The sequence below is a fragment of the Herpailurus yagouaroundi genome, unplaced genomic scaffold (genome assembly GCF_014898765.1).
Source record: "Herpailurus yagouaroundi ecotype Mexico unplaced genomic scaffold, PumYag 183, whole genome shotgun sequence".
Taxonomy (NCBI): Eukaryota; Metazoa; Chordata; class Mammalia; order Carnivora; family Felidae; genus Herpailurus; species Herpailurus yagouaroundi.
In genome coordinates this window covers 18,038,233-18,055,601 of record NW_024412414.1, presented here as the reverse complement: position 1 = coordinate 18,055,601, position 17,369 = coordinate 18,038,233, and the positions used below count along the sequence as shown (strand labels likewise).

The 17,369-nt window shown below is 43.3% G+C and overlaps 1 protein-coding gene across 6 annotated transcripts in view; it reads right to left on the bottom strand.

The window, feature by feature from the left end:
• FOXP1 (forkhead box P1) overlaps positions 1-17,369 on the bottom strand; it is a 512,105-nt gene that overhangs the window by 108,441 nt on the left and 386,295 nt on the right. The window lies entirely within an intron of this gene.

Sequence of the window (17,369 nt, the reverse complement as noted above, 5' to 3'; positions counted from 1 at the left end):
CTCCACCAATCACAACCCGCCTCTAAACACCCCGCGCCGCGCCGCGCCGCGCCCCACACAATGGGCTCCGCGGCCCGCTCCCCGCGCCCGCGCGCCCCGGCCCCCTCCGCGCGGCAGGTGAAATCACGCTCTGGCGAAATCCTGCTTTTGTCTCTAGAGCAACTCCTCTTAATTGCTGTTAACCCTTTGACCTGCCTCTGGCTGACGTCTGGGGAGCCGGGCACGGCGCGCATCTCTCCCGCCGGCCGGGGCTGCGGGTTTGGGGCTTTGGGGTTGGGTTGCGCGTTTGTTTCGTCTTGGAAACTGACAAAGAGTTGTCCTAACCTTTCGGAGAAACCCGAGAGGCAGAGGAGGGGAGAACCGGCGCGCCCGGCGCACACCCGACTGCTCCGAGCAACTGTTTAGAATCGGAAGGGGATGCGGGGCTCCAGGGAAGAGCAGAGAAGCGCTTTCCTCGAAAACCGGCCTTTGCAGAGAACTTTCGCTTCACGGGGATGGTGGAGGCAAGCCTCGGCCTCCCCACCCCACCCCCCACACCGCTCCCCACCTCCTTTCTTTCCGAGAGTCGGGCTCGCCAAAGTGTGCTTGTGCGCGCACAGGAAAACTAACCCGACACGGGGCTTGAAATAAATAACAACCAAACGTGCCTCGTCGCTGAACCCAGCTACTTCCCCTTGTAGAACGACAGCTGCTCAAGAAGGCATCTGCCCCAAGTTCGCTAAGAAATAATTCTTTAAATTCCTTTCTTATTTATACAACAACAGCAACAACAAAAGCTACTCTCAATAAGCACTTGGAGATGACCTCTATCAGAAATAGTCACTGCTCTTTAATGCTATTTAAAGCTGAGTATAGTGTTCAAAAAAAAAAAAAAAAAGTCACCAATATGCGAAACTTTGTTGGCTCGGCGGGCAGGATCTAAGTGCCAGGTTTAATTCAATCATTTTCGGCAGCTATTCACCATCTTTAAATTTAGAGAAAAACTTCTTGGCCTATGCTTAAAGCACGAACAACAAAACTCGTCACAGCTTGATTATTTTTCTCAAAATACTCAAGGAAAAGGAGTAGTGACATCAATGATTACCTGTTTTCCCTCAATTAAAAAAAAAAAAACAACAACAAAAAGACCACAGATCCTAACCCAGCAGTTCCAGGAGTCTCACTTGAAATTATTTTTCTGTCTGAGGCGTTTAATGCAGGCTAGAACAAACCAGGAAGCATATTGATAATATTTCCAATCAAGCAAATGCCTGAATTTCAATAAGGTCAGCGGGGGAGCAGACAATTCCCCCATTAATCTGGCTGCGAAAGACACAAAAGCTTCATTTGACTGTCAGCTTATGATCAGATGTTAAACGGGTGCATGGCAGGTCGCTCTCCACCCTGAAGTGTTTTTGTGTCAGGCAACAAATTTATTAGTGGCATTTTTCAGGTCACAAAAATGTGACCCCACCCTCTCATGAATATTCAATGAAGGAGCAAGGGCGTTCTTTTTTGGGGAGAGGGGCCTTAAATCTGCCAGAAGGTACCATGAATCAGTAGAGTTCTGACTCTTAAAGAGACAAGACACTCTTCCGGGAGGGGCTGCCGGGGGCCCCAAAGACAGGAAATAAAATTATAGGACGTTCTCTCCAACCAATGCACAGTGAGAAAAGTGGAAATGGTCATTTCAAAATACACGTGATTTTTTTTTCCCAAAGTATGAAAATTAATTTGAGATTCGATGCCTGTGAACAAAATGGAGTGCACTTTGAATAGGCAATTCATTTTTTTTTTTCAAAAACAAGTTCCTCACGAGGCATCCATAAAACTCATGCATGCTTTTACAAGTTGGGTTAACTCCTTTGCAGGTCAGTGTTTATGAGCCAAGTCTCCAGGAGCATCAAAACAACAAACAAACAAACAAGCAAACAACAAACATTACAGAAGCTTATGACCCAGCCTGTGGAGACAGCCTTACACAAAATAATTAGAGAGTGATGCAATGAGGTCTTACACAAGCACTAAATTGCACAGCAGTGGCTTTAAGCACCCTGGGACCACAGAGACGGGGGAGATCAGTGGGAGCAGGAAAGGTCTGGGATGCCCCCTTGGGGAGTTGGGTTTTAAAGGACTGAAGGTTTGGATGGCAGGGGGGTGGTGACACTATGGAGAGGCAAGTAACTTAGCAAGCTAACTCAGAGGCCACCTGGAGCCCTTCCGGCCCTCTCTCCAAACATGACACGGTGACTCACACACTACTACTAGGCGAGGAAACGTAGCATCGGTGATAAACGCGGATAAGCTGTATATGCCCAGGTTACTGTGATTAATTCCGGACTCTTCAGGATCCCCTTCCATGTGGTCCTGTCAACCTGTACCGTTTCTGGGATTTTAGTGAGAACTGAAACCTTTCACTGCTGGAGCACGATATATAATGTTAAAACTTGTGGTTAAAACTTAGAAGACTCAGGGAATGTCACTTATTCACCAATGTGAGTGTCAGGTCATTTTGGAAAGGCCTCGACAGAAAACTCCTGCCACCCCTCCAAAAAGCAGCATCTGGAGTGTGGGAGCTTTAGAAAGGGTTACTTAGCGAAGGGGTCTCATTTAGTTGTTCTAACTTGAACACAAACACAATCCCCGTTTTACAGAGGAGGAAACTGAGGTTTAGAAAGGCAACACTGTTTTGTTTTGTTTTGTTTTCCTCCTCCAAGAATCAAACATACTTAGCACCACAGGTCACAAGGCGAAGCAGAGACTGAATAGTTTGAGGAAAAAGAGAGGCCATGATCACATAAAATGAATATCTGGGGGAAGAAAAGGCTAATGTTTAAGGAAGAGTGAAGGAAATGCTAAATACTGTACTTAAAAATATTTTTGATGCCCACATCCTAACAGCCACAACAGATACAGCCCTTGTTCAAACACCACATATTAAGAAACCTGTCAGTTGCTAAATGAGTCCATTGTGCAGCTGGCTGTGTACTTAAGAATAGATTACTATGATCCCACACCAAACTCTAACCACCAAATAACACACCTGGGACTAAAATCATGTATTATACTTGGTTGTGCTGAGCCTTAGCCTTGAACGCAGAAGAAAGTGAAAGGTTTTACTGCCCATTCAGAGCTGAGGATGGAGAGAAGATGTATTAAGTGAAGAGTCAGAAGGAACGTGTTGTCAGGACATTATTCCTACTCACTGATGAATGGCGTGGCAGGGAAGGAGACACCCGCCATGGTGCCTGGCCCACGTGGCCCTCAGCTCCTCCTGAGCTCCTGCTTTGCCAGTAACTGCATGCAAATAACCAGAGAACGGATATGTGAATGGACTCTGCTCACACATTTCCAGCAACACTGAGAGTGGGAGACATGCTCAGATGAAGTCAGTTATGGTGCCATGTTCTCATAGGTAACTACTGCAATTTCTGTTGCCGGAAAGTTCATCTGCCAAAGTGAGTGAAATAAAAACTGATGAACAATTTGATGGGTTGAAAAAGCAACTGCGTGAGAGGCCAAGACTGTAATTCAATTGCCCATCTTCGTCCAAACAACACTTGCATTAACGCTTGCTCTACCTTTTCCAATTAATTTAGGGGAGCACCCAAACCACAGATTCTGAAATGAAGTAACATAAAGAAATTCGACCAACTGACTCTGTTGCTAGAGGGAAGACGGCGAATCAGCAGGAATACAAAATGTGGTCCCTCACCGTGGTAACAGGCTTGATGACCCTCCCAGGGAAGTGAGTCTCTGGGGGGTGGGGGTGGGGGCCTTCCTTGAGTGCTTATGAGGTCTCCAAAGACCGCCAACCAACTGCCAATTACAGGTACTAAATTGCAACACCAATGCCCAATTGTTGAGATTCGGGCATTTGTCTCCAAGGAGCCACGGTTCCTTCTTGATTTGAGTGCTTTTATTTAAAAATATAAATTAACACATCATCCATCTACAGGCGGTTAAAGCGGTTAGCTCCATATCGATATTGTTTATGCTGATCTTGTGTCTATGTTGACCATGAAGTTAATAATGTTGTTTTTCGTCTGTGCCTGGTTGGCCAAGGGGGAAAGACTGGGAGTTCTTTCTGTTCCATAGGAGCTTAATTTTTTCTTTAGGACACCTTCCAAATTGCCACGAGCCTCTTCATTTAATGCAACATTTTATGATGCCAGTGTTCCTGGTTAATTTATAGATACACAATGACATGTCAACTTTCAGGTGACTTACAAACAGAATGGGTAAATAAGCTATGGAAAACAATTATCTCCCCCGCCGCCCCCCCCCCCCGGCCTCCTCAAAAAAAATCCCTCCTCACTTTAAATGTAAAGACATGTATAAAACATCACCAGTAAGCAAAATGATGTGTGGGAGAAAATGAAAAGAAAAATGGGCAACATCCTGCCCTAAACCCTGCATCTGGCTGGCTGTAACAAATTATTCTCTCATTTAACGATAAAACTATAATCCCTTGTTTTAACATACCGTAAAAGATATCAGGGGGCCGCTTCTGCCATGAGGTGAGAACAGATTACACGGAAGTGTGCAAAGTTCTCAAAAAGTACATGTTTGGGGGCAGGAGAGCATTTCCCCAAGAGCTTTGTCCGTCAGGTCTCAGGAAAAAAAGCATCACTACCACCATCAAGTGTGAGTCCTTGTTTCCTCTCCAAAGAGGAGCGGCATTTACGGTACATCCCCGTGCAAACCCCCGGTTTTCAGCCTAACAAGAAGTGGGTCACTGGAGGGGAAAGAAGAGACGGCTTGGGGAGGATGAGATGACACCTGAATATTCCTCGTAACGTTCAATTACGTAGAAGTCGCTGAATATCTGAAAAAGGCAACTGGCCACCTTTATTTAGTAAAGTCAGCTTTGCTGGAGACCTGGAGCGAGGCAGAGGGGGCGTGCTGCTTCTTGTCCTCTGCGCAGAGCTCACAGGTCTCCCTCCCATTGCGTCGCCACCCTCCTGTGACCCCAGGCTGACACACCCTCGTATCAAAACCTTCCTTACGCCTGCCCTCTGCTGGTAAGCCTGCCAGGATTAGGAAATTTTGACTGCCTCAATTTATTCAAGAGACAACTTTTAAAAGCTGGAGAGAGAAAGGGACAGGTAATGAACTGCTAACTGGAATATATAAATTAAGACGCTTAAAAAACGGGGGGAGGGGCGCCGCTGGTGAAATATGACGCTTTTAATGTAAAAATGCACATTCGTCTATTCTATTGCCTGCCCGAGCACAGCCCAGGAGTGCCAAACTCTATATTTTAGCTCGCCTACGAGAACAACCTGTGTTACTGTCGGGCATCTTGCCTTCCCTTTCGCTCACTCTCCGGGGAGAGCATGTCGGCGCATTTTCAATAAAACACCTTCTTAGCAGTAAAGGGCCACTGTTCCCAATTCAGTGGTCCCTCAGGTTTCATGATACAGTATATTTAGCTGACTCGCAGCTCAAGTTTTCCTCTGGCATTCATAAGATCCACATAAAGGAGGGGAAGGAAAAAAAAAAGCCACAGAAGAGCTTTTGCCTATCCTTTGTTTAAGTAAGAAAACAGTTAACTTTGAGATTGATTAGCTGGCATGACTTCCACAAAACAACGGGACTCGCTCCCATGCCCTCTCCCCGCTCCGGGAACCCGCTGCACGTGCGGGCCAGACTCGCCTGCAGGAGGGCTCTGGGCATGAGGGGGTAAATTTCCGCAGCAGTGTGCAGGGGTTTAACGGTGCAGCTCCTGTCAATGTCAATGGGAAGCACGAGGCCTTACAAATCCCTGCATACCATTTCAAAAATATATCTCCAAGACGGGAAAATGAAGCTTAGCAGTTGCAACGTCAAAAGCATTCAGGAAGTAGCACTCTTGACAGCGCTTTAGATGCCGAGTAAATGCTCTTATAAAGAACACCCAATCCAGCCGACAATAAATCTTACGCTGGGGAAGCCCGTGCAGGGCTGTGGAATCCCCCTCCAAAGATAATTGCCTTCCACACTGGGTGGCAGAGAAACTGCAACACGGAAAACATTTTCTGGGGCCCTATGGCTCTCTATGGATTTTCGTGCCCCTAACAGTCACGGAGTTTAAACACACACACACACACACACACACACACACACACACACACACCCCTACCTTTCAGAGAGACCTGATAAAAACCCAAAGGTTTGTCTTCTGCTCTGGGGAAAAGTTATGAGGCTACTTCTTGGGGACAGGGGGTGGCAGAGCGAGGCTGGAAAGAGAGGGTATGTGTAAACACGCAGGAGCAGAATCTGAAGCATGCATCAAGGTACGTAAGTGTCTGTCTCCACTCCGCATCCGTTGAAGGCTCATGAAGTTTCCAACAGGTTCCAACTATTGGGACTCACCCAACAAGCCCATAAGGAAGTACGCAGGAGTTTGCTAGTCCTAAATGCCCTCAAGCAGTCTGTTTAACTCTGAGATGATGCAGGAGCACTGGGATCTGACATAGGATTCTATGAATGACTTTATAATTAATTAACAGTGCGACTGTGGGCATGTCGTTTCACGTGTCTGAGCCTACACACTTCACCTACACAAAGAGAGGAACTGTAGGAGAGATTCTCCATGGCTTCTTGAACAGTAACAATAACAGTAACAACTATCATTGTTGACTGCTTCTTATACACCAGTACGCATTTTATACTAGCCGAGGACTGAGCTCTAGATATTTTATAGCTTACAATTAAGGTCACATATAAAACTAGTGTAAAAACAGAAATTGGAATTCAGACTTCAGGACTCTTGGACACTACCACGTCTATGGTAAATCAGGGAATAAAAAGAGGGGAAAACATGTTTGGCAAACAACTCAAAAGACCTACTTCTGATTCCCTGGAGGTCATAAACCCTGTGAAAGCCTAGGAAGGAAGTATTACTGTGCCCACTTAACAGATAAACAGACTGAAGCTCTGAGTGTTGAAATTACTTAACCAGTATCTCTCAGCTGAATGGCTCCCAAGCCTGGCTTTTGCCCCATCTGCTGAGCTGGGGATGGGGCTGGGGGCTGAACTGAGCCTGTAAGAACGAAGAGGCTGCTTCACTTGTACTCTCTTGGAAAACAAGTGGGACTGAGGGTCACTGGTCAGCATGAAGGAACCCGAAATAATAAAGGTAAAATTCTGATAGCCTCCTTGGCTTCTTACACGCGTAAGGCCACGCTCCGCATGACTTCTCCCTGAATGAAGAGCTTTTTTTTTTTTTTTTTTAATATTTTTATTTATTTTTGAGACAGAGAGTGACAGAACATGAGCAGGGGAGGGGCAGAGAGAGAGAGACACACACACACAGAATCTGAAGCAGGCTCCAGGCTCTGAGCTGTCAGCACAGAGCCCGACGCGGGGCTCGAACTCACAGACTGTGAGATCATGACCTGAGCTGAAGTCGGACGCTTAACTGACTGAGCCACCCAGGCGCCCCATGAATGAAGAGCTTCTGCTGCTGACGTGAGACACGCGGACTTTTTCCCTCATCTTCTTCGAACACAGCACTCAGCATCAGGCAGTGGCCCCTTGCCTGGATGATGTGCGAACTCTCCTGGTGTCTCAGATGTCGAGATGAAACACCCTGGTAACGGGGCTTATTTTTTTTCTGATTACAAAAGGCACCTAGACGGTTTAGTATGGTAGCTCTGGAGAGGGTCTGCCGTGGGTTCTGACCCAGGCCACACCATTTCCCGACTGTCCTTTTGGTAAATTACCGGTTTCCATTTGCCTCGGTTTCCTCACCCATAACAAAACGAAACAGAACAGAACAAACCACACACACACAAAACGAATCCTAGTTCTTTTACCAGAGGGTTGTAACAAAGACCAAATGGCATAGAATGGGTGAGCGCCTGGCATAGTGTAAGCACTTAACTGGTTCCCAGTACCACTAGTATTGTTGTATATCCCACAGGTATATGCCACTTGTCCTTCAAATTTCTCCCTGTGCTGTAATGAAATACTCGAAGACAAGAGGTTTCTTTACCATCTTAGACTTGTTTTTCCGTGATGTAGATGGCATAGATTCTAACTCCACAAGCGAAGGGGGAACTCTTGCATCCAATTAATCTTAACTATGGAAGAAGGCATTTGGTTGTACTGCTTTTTCAATCCAGAGTAACCAGGTCCTAGACCAAGAAGCTTCCACAGAAGGCAAGGTGGCAGTCCCACTTCAATCTCCAGGTTATGGGGTTTGCCACCTCCCACGGCCGGTTCATCACTCAGAAGTGTGATGGAGTTTGGTGGTTTGTTAAGTGAGTTCTTAAAGACCCACTGGAATAATCTAAGGAGGCGTCTGCCTCAAGCACTGAGAACATGGGACCGAATTCATGGAACCCTCACCCTATGATTTTATAATGTTTTGCTGCTATTACCTCTGGGAAGGAAAGCGTTTGCATTCCATGCTCCAGAGATTACTCAGCTTGCACACAATTACTATGACCCAACAATCTGATTTTAAGATTCTTTTCAAAGTTTCCAACATCTCCACACCCCAATGCAGAGAATGGAGGTCTGCTAGGCTCCCAGAGTACAACACATAGTTACTAGCCATCATTTCATCATTTGCTGAACTGGAAAAAAGAGAGACTCGTGGGCAGGGAGCAGAGAAAAAGGGCCCCTTCCTAGGCATCAGGGGTAAGGATACTTTTAAATTAAGGCAAGGAGTGGGCTGAATATTTAAGAATAATGCTCTGTTCCATGTAGTAAGGTGGGCAGCGTGGAGAAGGCCATTTCAGCTACTGGGAACAGTATGTGCCAACATTCACGTGGGAGATAACATGAGCCATCACACCAAGGAACTGTGAAGCACTTACAAGGGCTGGGGCACTTCTAATTCATGCTGGATCTCCCTTCCTTTGAGACCAGTGTTTCCCTTCTTTTCCACAATTTTACTGTTCCTCCTATCTCAAAAATTGAACTCAACTCTTTCTCTCCCATTCATCCTGTTTTGGGCATGGCCTCTCTTGTGCATCTATATTATGTCCAATATTTAACATGATCTCTCTTACCCTTGACCTCACTCAGCTGGGTCAAACACACACAATCCCTCAAGTTTGCAGTTTGAGGTTCTTTATTCCTATCCTGGCACGCTCTCAACCTGGATTCTGAGGTCTCTGACCTGAAGGTTTTGACCGAGTGGCTCTGTGATGTCCCTCTACAGTTCTCTAGAGGGTGAGTCCGCCATACAACTAGGGCTCAGGAACCACTAGCACAATGGACTCAAGCATTAGATATTTTGGTCATGAAAATATTTAAATAATATCGTGCCAGATATGTATATCTTACTATGCAATTACACAGTCAGGTGCAACAAAAGCATGGAGAGAATTCACATCCATACAGGGACAAATGTAGAAAGCATTAAGGACTTACGCCAATGCCTGAGGAGAGGAAACGGAACTCTAACAAAACCAGCCAGTCAAGACTTCTACTGGGCTTTCAGTCCTCACTCCTTCTTTGCAGCAAGGCTCCAATCACTGGACCGTGAGGTCTAGTCTGAGTGCGCTTTTTCTGAAGGCAGCCTAGCTGTGCCTGGGCCAGGGCAGCTCTTGTTAATTTCTATTCACTTGTTCCTTCGCAGCTAAGAGGGGGGCAAGAGGGACAACTGAACTCCTGTCTACTTCCGTGAAACTGAATGTTAGAGAAGAAAGGGGTCAAGTCTCAACAAAACCCGCTCCTCTGTCAGGCACATTGTCCTCCTCAACAGAAACACACACACGCACATACACACGTAAGAGAGTGGAACAGGCTACTCCACTAACTCAGCCAATGTCACCACCATGGGAACTCAATTTGGGGTCGTACCACTTTTCTGACATCCTGAAGCATTTACGGCCTACCCCAGTAATTTCTGCATTCTATCGAACGCTGAATTAGCACATCAACTGTCAAAAGAAAGTGCCCTATGCACAAGAACCCCTGCACAAACATTTTATTAACTTATAAACAAATAGACAAATGAATGAGTTGATGGTTTCTTTTTTCTTTCTTTCTCGTTCTTTTGTTCTTTCCTTATGTCCTTCTTTTGCATTTCATTGATGTTTCATGCACTGTATTATCTCTAAACCATAAGCTCCAAGAGACAAATTCTGAACTCTTTCTTCTTTCACTACTTGTGGTACACAGCATAGTGCTAAGGAAAGAGTAACTAGGTACCTGTTAAACAGCATCTGTTAAACAACACAAGACAACACACCCAAAATGGAATTGCTTATGCTAAGCTCTGTGTCTTCATATTGAGACTTAACTAGAGTTTCAGCTCTCTCAGAAATGCATTCTTCAGCCAGTCCATCAGGAATCACCTGATCAGCACTAGTTACGTAATCTGCCCGATAGACCCCTGCCATCCCCAAAGGAAAGAAACTTGGTAATAACCAACTTGCTTTGTGCCTCCTCCAAGTTCCCTATTCCTGTTCCCTTCTGCCTGGAAAGTCATTTTGTGTAGCTCCTCAGGGCTCCTTTCTATCTGTTAGATTGGATGCTACCCAATTCGAATTGATTTTTGGTCAAACTCTTACAATTTTTAATAGGCCTCCGTTTGCCTTTCAACAGGTCTGTTTTCAGAAGAGAGATCCAAAGAGATATATCCCCCACCCCCACCCATGACCTCCCAGGAGCAAAGAGCAACCAGACATAGGCACCTGTTACGTTCTACTGCCTTGCTGCCTCCTTGCTGCCTCTGGAGGAGGTGGGTAAGCTCGTCTCGGATCCTCACTCGGCACTTTTTACACGACGAACTTTCAGAATATATTCGAACATTTCTTTTTCTGGACGAGGTCCAGAAATTTGCCACAGTCAGAACTAGACTGGGTCTGACTTAGAAACTGAACTGGTTCTGGGGCCGGACTGGGTCCAACTTATAAACAGACCTGGGTCTTGTAAACAGAACTGGGTCTGGGGTCAGACTGGGTATGACGTGAGCTGAACTAGGGCCAGTGTGAGGCCTCGGGCGAATAAAATTTTGTGTTAATGCTGAACAAGCAAATTGACCTTACCGAAGATAATCCTGAATTACAGCGGCCACAGTGGAGAATTTTAAACTTATCCATTTATCAAGGTGTCCTGGAGAAAAAGGCATCTTAGTCAGATACTCACTATAAAAAGTAAAGGGAAGGGCTTCTGGGGGGCTCAGTTGGTTAAGCATCTGACTCCCGATTTTGGCTCAGGTCATGATCGTGTGGTTCATGGGTTAGAGTCCGGTTGTCGAATTCTCTCTCCCCCTCTCTCCCCGCCCTTCCCCACTCCCTCTCTCAAAATAAATAAATAAACTTTTAAAAAAGTTAAAAAAAAAAAAAAGTAAAGGGAAAATCACTTCCACTCTACAGTTTCTAATACTTGGAGGAGACCTACCGAAACACCCTACTCACTCCAGAGCCTGCACGTGGGATCCTGGGAAAACTAGCAGGAGCCAACAAAAGGGGGACAATTCTTACCACAGTCCGCTATCCCACATCTCTGTGGTGCCTGGTTGAGAGAGGAAGGGAAAAATCTCATATTTTCCCTTCCTTTCAAAATTCATACTGGCAGGCAAAAAACACACGCAAGAATTACACCTCTGAACTGTGACTTGTGAATTTACTTTTAAGGACCCACTGGCTATGATCCTTTCTCTCCCAGGGACAGCTACTGCCTGCTTGTTTGTCTTGTTTTGTGTCCTAAGAACTTGACTTGGCAGCCATTGGCTTGGGGGACCCCCAATATTTGGCTGGACAGAAATGTGGGCTACACCCCATTTGCAGTTGGGGGTCCTACTGATTTGTTGCCAGCTCTCGGGGGGATGGTCTAATTTTCTTTTTCTTTTGCTTATCTTCAGGAGTGGCTCTGGATCTGCAGAAGGTACTATCTTTGCATCCTCTCTGGGACACCATTGGTGTCCCAGGGGTTTTTCAGTATTGCCTGGAATCCAGTTTGTCCCAGCTGAAACCTCACAAGGCATCTGAGGGCTTTTTTGTTTTGTTGAAGTAACTGTATGGTTAGAATTTGGCCAAATTGGAAGCTGCTATTCAGAGACTGATTTAGGCCTCCAGTAAGCTAACATATAAGCTATAAGATCTCTGTGTCTGTCTGTATGTTTTTGTATGTCTATGTATGTATGTTATAAATGTGTGGTATTTTTTCTATCTCCAGATCGTAACACCAAATTAATATGTAAAGAGCTCTATTTAATTGGCTTAAAGACAAAGAATTGTTTATATAAACTAAACATACTCTCAGAAATACGCAAACTAACCTAAATGTTTTTCAAGTTCATGTGATCTAGGATGATCTTCAGACACACACACACAAAGCTAGTGTAACTTTGTTGGTGGGTTTAATTACAACAGAAAGCATTAAATATAATACTTGTATTCTACCTAGGTTCACTAGAACTCAAGTAAGCTCATGTTATCTCAGAGAATTTGTCAGCGAGAGTGAGAACTTAAGATGATGGTTAGCTGTTTAATGTCTCATGAAATTTTCATGATTAATCTAATATAATCATTAAGAGCAAGTGAATTAAATATACACGTAAGTAAGATTAAACTTAAAAAGGAACTTTTCAACAATAATTATGCTTTATGGTATGTACGCTTAAAAACAGTTTCCAGAATCTTCTTGGTAACTTGAAACTTTACAGTTAAACTGAGATGAGTTAAATAATGGATATTCATTAACTACTTATATCGTTTTCAAATAAGGTAAAACAGTGAACCATTAGTCACTGAACACCAGTTTACATCCTTTTGCTTCCTTTTACAAAGAAACTGAAGATAGCTGGGTCTATTTGTAAACACACCTGCTGCCGCACTAGAAAGTTTAGTATTAGGAAGAATATAGTTCTCAAAATTATGAAATATTTATACATTTGTCAATCTGCAACTCTGAGTTAGTTTTTGCTGGGAATTAAGAACGCGACATGTTAAGAATTCTAATGAAGGGGTGCCTGGGTGGCTCAGTTAATTAAGTGTCTGACTCTTGGTTTTGGCTTAGGTCATGGTCTCGTGGTTCATAAGTTGTAGCCCTGTGTCAGGCTCTGGCTGCCAGCATGGAACTTGCATGGGGCGCTCTCTCTCTCTCTCTCTCTCTCTCTCTCTCTCTCTCTCTCCCCTCTCTCTTTGCCCTCCCCCACTTGCTCAAGCTCTCTCCCTCAAAATAAATAAATAAAATTTATTTAAAAAGAATTCTAGTTAATATATGTAATTAAAATCAGAAATAATAAAGGTTTAAAAAAAAAACACTACGACACCAACAGTGTACCTGTGAAAACCCAAAATTTAATTTTTTTTATCTGCTAAAAGCACAGTTTTCTTGGCGTGCTTTCAATAAGAGATTGAAAAAGGGTTTCTCTACCTTTTAATTTATCTACCTGGAAAATAAAGATTTTGCTTCTTACAAAACAATTTACTGTGCTTTATATTGGCTTTATCAGGTCTCTGATTGTTTAGGGAAACCCACTCTTCTCAATATTAAAAAAGCTCACTTTTTCTCACAAGTATATGAGCTTCTGTATTTATGTTAACCTTTCTACGGTTACTTTTTTTAAATAGATAATTAAGTATTATTTTATAATGATCTGTGATCCTATTTAGTCAAAAGTTCAAACTTTTTGATGTTTGGACAGGATTCCCAGTATCTAAATTCTAAACGAAGTCTTCTGACCTCAAGCTAACTTTGGTATTTTATAGCAGGTCCCTGGAACATCTCAAAAGATTTGTTCTCTTTCCATATAAAAAGTGAGACATTAAACTAATTAGATTTAATATATCAAACTGCATGGGAAGCATTTATCAAATAAGAGGTGATGTTAAACATTCTTAGCTTGTATTTATGCGGATGCATGTTATTAATGTGTTCCAGAAATTGTGTGAAACTCCTAGAAATCTGATATGTCCTATATAATGTTATCAGTTGTAATTTCAGTTACCTTAAAATGTTGTGTGTCACAGAACTAAGCCAATTTCTTTGTCACTTCTATTATAATGAATTCTCAGCAGATCTTTAACCAGGGGAATTTTTAAGTCTTTTGGTCATTTACAGACAGTTATTATTTTACCCTAATGCTTTTGCAAAAATGCTTCATCTTCAGAAAGATTCATAGAAAAGACAGTGAAAAGTATTCTAGAATATAGGTTTCTGATAACTTGGAGACTGTAAGACTAAACTGGATAAGAATTTCCAGAACTAATGAAAAACTGGATGCAAACAGAACAAGAATTAATAATACAGGATTGAATAAAGCGGTAGGGATGATTTGATCTATCTCTCTCTATACAGACACACACACACACACACACACACACACACACACACACACACACGACTTTTTCTTTAAAACATTGCTACTTCCTGAAGGGTGTTGCCCCCAGATTTAGGGAAATCTTTTTCTCTTTTCCCTTAAGCCATCTGTGACTTACAGTGATTTTGTAAAGTATACCTTTGTAAACAGAATTTAAATATTTACTTTTTCCCCCTACTTGGTCCCTGCATAATCTGGAAACTTACTGAGTATTCTTATTTTCATGGCAATAGCGTTACCTCCCTAAGTTCAAAAAAGCATGTGTTCCTTGGACACAACTAGAAACAATGCTTATATTACCAAGGTTTTGACTGGAATGTCAGATTTGAGAATGTTGATAGAATCAAATATGATGAGACAGTTTTAAGGAGCTAATAAGGTTGACTTTATATAGCTAATAAAGTCCCTGGGAAGACTGGCCTGGTACTTTACTTACAGGGCTCCTGGCAATTTAAACAGGTTTGTAAGGAAGAGCATAACTTCAGAGCAGGCCCAAGAACTGTAGGACAGCTTGAACACCTCAGGAAGACAGGAGTTTGCCCACATCTATAGGTATTCCAGGAAAATTTTGATGTTGAGCACTTGGCTTGGCTTCTTATCTTTGAGAGGCTTATAAAGTCCAGTCTAAGATTCCTTACGAAAAATTCCTTACGAAAAGCAGATTTTAAGAGAGGCTACATGGTCAATTCACTATTCTTGCTATTCTGCTTTAATCAGGCCAAGTTTAATGAGACTAGACTTTTTTAAATTTTTAAAAAAAATATTTACTTATGTTTGAGAGAGGGAGAGAGACAGAGACAGACGTTGAGTGGGGGAGGGGCAGAAAGAGAGGGAGACACAAATCCAAAGCAGACTCTAGGCTCTGAGCTGTCAGCACAAAGCCCGAAGCAGGGCTGGAACCCGCAAACCGTGAGATCATGACCTGACCCAAAGTCAGACGCTTAACCAACTGAGCCACCCAGGCGCCCCCAGACTAGACTTATTTGTTAAACAAATTAGTTTTACTGTGATAATCTTTGATAGAAATGAGGGTGACTGCAGAGAAAAAAAAAAATTATGCTTCAGTAGAAAAATCACAACACAACCTTGTGGATATTAGATTCTAGCCTTGTTCCTGGTCTTTGAATTTTTGCCATATATACCTATCAACCTGGACTAGATACGGGATTCTTCTAGTTTCTTCAAATATCTGGCTACAATCCTCCAAACTAGTATTTCTCATCTTCTCCCACCTTCATGATTGGGAATCATGAAGAACAAAGACTGCACTTGAGTCTTCCTGCAAGGGACGATATCAGGTCCGTCCTACTACCCAGACAGCAGTCAAACTTCAGGGGGTGGAAACGTGGGTCCTCACCTCCCAATTAAAAGCGTTCTTCCAGACTCCTAGAATGGCACACCAGCTGGAGATCTAAACTTACTGACTCAGAAAGTTCCTTCTCAGAAGCAGATGGCATCTTGAAGTGGACAGCTCTTTCATGGTCATAGATCGAGATCTTTACCTCCGATATGAAAGCCTTTTTCCTTTTGCCTCTTTGCTACTTGGTTGTTTTTTTTTTTTTTTTTTTTTTTTTTTTTTTTTTTTTGTCTTTCTGTTAACACATGCTCCTTATCTCTGACAACCATCCCTGAACCTACTGCTAACACAATACCTACCCAACAAAAATCTCTGGCGAAGTTGTTCTTGATAATAGGAGAGCCATTGATTATCTTTCATTCGAGCAAGGAGATATTTGCACTGTGGCTAACACCACTTGCTTCACTTGGGGTTAACGCTTGTGGGTTAGTTGAGACTCGGCTACGTAAGATCACTGAACAAGCTAGCTGGCTTAACAAAGTGACTCCTTCAACAGGGTCTTTATTTTACTTACTTGATTCTGACTGGCTTAGGTCTTGGAGGCCATGGGCTCCAAAGTACATTCTAGACATTTTCCTGCTGATAATGATCACAGTAGTCTCCCTGGTATGCTGTATTCTCTCAAAAGCTTTATGTGCATGTTCACAGCCACTGACTACCAAGCAAATGATCTCCCTAAGACTAGAACATCAGACAAGGAGCGAAGAGAATGGCCAACTTAAAGAATGTGAACCTAACACCATGATCGGTGAATACTACAAAGAGATTCAGCAAAAAAACCATCATGACCTATGAATGCCACACTGAGCTTCTGGGGTGTGGGGGGAGAAGAAAAAAAAAGAGGAAAAAAGAAACATACAAAAATAAAAAACTGCAAGAAGTCCAGAGCAGTAGCTGGGAGTATCACCAATGCCTTAAATTTTGATCGCATCACTCAGGCTGAGAATCTGATTAAAAGGAGTAACTGTTAAAAAAAAAAAAAAAAAAAAAAAAAAAGGCAGGCCCCAAAAGGGATCACTTTTACTAAGCCCTATGGCACCAAACTGACACAGATGTAACTTAGTTACAATTTCAGCTCTCCGAGAAAAGGAGTCCTAAGCCAGTCAATCCAGGAGTCTCCTGATTAGCACTAGTTAGGTCATCTGCCTAACAGACTCCTGCCATCCCCTACAGGAAGGACCCTGCAATAACCAATAACCAAATCTCTTTATTCCCACTTCCCTCAGCCTGGAAAAATCTTTCCTTTTGGAGTGGTCCTCGGAGCTCCTTTCTACTTGCTACGTATCTGGGGTGCTGCACAATTCAAATTGATTTTAGTTCAAATAAACGCTTAAAAATTGTAATACGTCTCCGTTTTTCCTTTAACACATGTCTGTATGCAACATGCACAGTCAACACAAGGAAGCATTTCTATTGCCAAGTGAGGGGCTAAGATCTTACTGATCACAATTTTATGACTGACTGACCTCACATCCAAAAAATGCACTCCATATACAGCAATCAATGATCAATCAGATTCTTTGAAACTTTTTCAAAACATAAACTAAATGCAAAGTATGATACAAGGATTACACACGTCACTTCAGATTTCAGTCACTAAGGACAACACACAGATATCGAGCTTTTTAAAACACCACCTATCTTCCGGGACGCCTGGGTGGCTCGGTCGGTTGAGCGTTCGGATCTTGGTTTCAGCTCAGGTCATAATCCCAGGATCGTGGGATCGAGCCCCACAACGGGCTGCACACTGAGCATGGAGCC